A 3,212-nucleotide genomic window follows, 5' to 3' on the forward strand; every position below is an offset into this window, starting at 1 on the left:
CAATAAAAACTAAATAAATCATCAAAATTTAGAAAATAAAATGAAAGAAAAATATAATTATAAGAAAAGAAAACAAATAAAATTTGGTTTTACAAACGAGAATCAACAATATAGGTAAAATTTTCAAAAAGAAGCAACATTGATATTTTTCTAGAAGTGCTCCAAAACAATACCAATAGTGGTGAATGGATGAAAATTATAGTGGATACGTAAACAAAGTTACAAAAAGTTCAAAAACCTTAGAAAGAAGGTTTTATGTTTTAAAATTGCCGTTAAGTATTTATTTGTTTTAATTTTGTCTATCAAATTTTTAATTTGTTTCAATTTTACTACTTATTATTTGATAATTAATGTTTTTCTTTTCAATTGTACACCTCTCTTATTTCCATCATCATCTTTCACACATTCATTTCTCTCTTTTTCTCTCTCTTTCTTTCTCTCTCATTCACACTTCATCACTATCCAAAACACTATCTTTATCATTGTCATCCGCTTAAACTCTACAAAGTAAGAAAGCCTCTTTACAATTCTACCACTGTTGCTGCCAAACCATTCCAAGGTATACTGCATGAGGCTCTTCTTTAATGGAATCTGTAAGGTCCCAGATTTTTTAAAATTAAATAATTAGTTATTTATAAATTATTATGTTTAGTTTTTATTTTAATAAAATTATTTTACTAAAAATAATTAAATAAAAATTTATAATTAATGAAGTTTAATTTAATTATAACTTATGCGAGAATCGAATCGGTCAAAGAACCGGTGAGGTCATTGGTTCAATGGTTCATTGGTTTGACTAGGTTCAACCGGAGTTTAACCGGTTTAATTAAATATTAAATAAAATTATTAAAAAATCTAAAAATATTTTTAAATAATAAATATATAAATTTAATAATTTCTAACTTTATAAAATTTAAAATTTTACATAATAAAGAGCAAAACTTCAAGAAGAAAGCTATGTAGAGTCAGCATCTAAGCATAAATATGCAGCATATACATATAGTATTCTTCCATACATTTTTTGAAACAGAGAAAATTTCATTCAGGATAAAGGAAAGACATCTAACATAGCCAAGTTCTGAACATGGCTTGGGGCATCTTCCATCCACATGCAATTTGGAGTGGTAAGAGCTAAGGTTACTAATTCATGAGCTACTTTATTCCCTTCCCTCTTAACATGACTAAATTCCAAAAATCTAAATAATAAGTGAAATGGCATCAGTAATAAAAGTTCTAAAACAAGAACTAAAACACCTTCTCTGTTTGAGGGCACCCATTACTTTTATATTGTCCCTTTCAAGAATCACCTTTGAAAAACAACAGTCTTTTACAAAATTCAACCCCCAAAATGCTGCATATGCTTCTGCTTCACGTCTAAATTGTTAATAACTACAACACCAGCAGCAGTTTAAATATAACACCAAGAACAACACAACAAGATTATTAACAAAAAATACAGATTATTGTGTAATATAAATTATTAACAATTAATCAATAAGACAGCAAAAAGAATAATTATTAACACCATAACAAGAACACAGTAACAGCCAAAAACATAGCAAAGAGGATTGCAACAGCACACCATTCCATACCATAACACAGCAAGAACGACTTTTCAATACACAACACAGCAAGAACATAGCAAAGAGGAGAAGACTCACCTACCAAAATCTTCAACGAGCACGGAAGAGCAGAGGGAGGCGATCGCGGCAGAGCAGAGGGGGCTGGAGAAATTGCGACGAGCATGGCAGAGCAGAGGGAGGCGACCACGGCAGAGTGATGATTGAATTTTTGCTGGTATAGAAATTATCAAGTAATCAATTGTAGTATAGTCTAAACCGACGCAAAATCCATCATCAAACAAATCTACAATCTATAATCGAGAGTATTAGTCCCGAGTCGTTCTTCCCTAGGAATGCTACAAGGATGCATGCTATTGGTTAAGTGGTCTTTTGTGACTTGAAGAGTGTGGCATAAAAGTGCTAATAAAAGAAAACAACAATCAATCAATATTAAAAGCCTTGGCCAAGGTTGAACATTGGAAGTTCCATCACTATAGCTTCCTTCAATTGTGATAACAAAGGAGTGTTGCTTTACTTAGTTAACCCCTAATTAGAGAGGAAAGTCAAGTAAAAATAACTAACTTGAGTCACAAGTCCTAGTCTTACCCTAGGAAAGTCTAGCTTTAGTGCACTCTAAGTCAATTAGCAATTCTCAATTCTTAATCAACAATTGACATCCATTATTCAAGTGTCTCCAATGACTCAACCACTAGGCCAAGTGAGGAAATGCTACTCCATATCTAAAGTTGGCATTTTCTCAAACACTTGGAGAGCGAGAATGAAAGACATAGTAAAATTGAGAAGAAATTGAGAATCAAAGTAATTCAACACAAGAAATCAACAAGAATCAACAATGAACAACAATGAAAATGAGATCTTCAATGAATTAATAGAATCCAAAACAACAAAGTCAAATCTAAGATCTATGAGAATTGAACAATTACAAACACTAATTGAGATTAGAGAAGAGGATCTACAACATGAACAAAGTAAATTGAGAGTTGCAATGGATCTAACCAAGGAATGGTTGAGAGTTGAGAAAAATGAAGATGAACCTTAGAGAGAGGTTGGAGTCTCTCCCTCTACAAATGTAACTAACTAAAAATATCTAAGAAAACTTGTAGAATGAGTGTGTGGATGTGAATGTGTGTTAATCCCCTTCAATCCTTGGTTCTTATATGCAATTTGGCGCCAAAGTTGGTTGCTGAAACCTTCCGAAATCGCCAGGCACGTGTTGCAATAACAGAATCACGTGCGGACTACGACGCGTGCGCGCACGGTACGCGTGCGCGTCCCTGGCTAATTCTGCGATATGCGCGCGAGCGCCTTGTGCGCGTACGCGTGCTTGGCCGAGATCAATTCTTTGGCTTTTTGTGCTTCTCTCCACTTGCATGCTTCCTTCCTTACTCCTTTGATCCATGCCTAGCCTATTTCAACCTGAGATTACTAGCAAACACATCAAAGCATCTTATGGAATCAAGGATGAATTAAAATTATCAAATTAAAGGCTTAAAAAGCATGTTTTTACACTTAAGCACAAATACAAGAGAGATAACAAAACCATGCTAATTCATAGGCTAAATGCGAGAAATAGAAAACCATGCCAATTCATAGGCTAAACGCGAGAAAAGGTTATCAAAATACTCTAAA

Source organism: Arachis duranensis, chromosome 7 (genome assembly GCF_000817695.3).
Source record: "Arachis duranensis cultivar V14167 chromosome 7, aradu.V14167.gnm2.J7QH, whole genome shotgun sequence".
NCBI lineage: Eukaryota > Viridiplantae > Streptophyta > Magnoliopsida > Fabales > Fabaceae > Arachis > Arachis duranensis.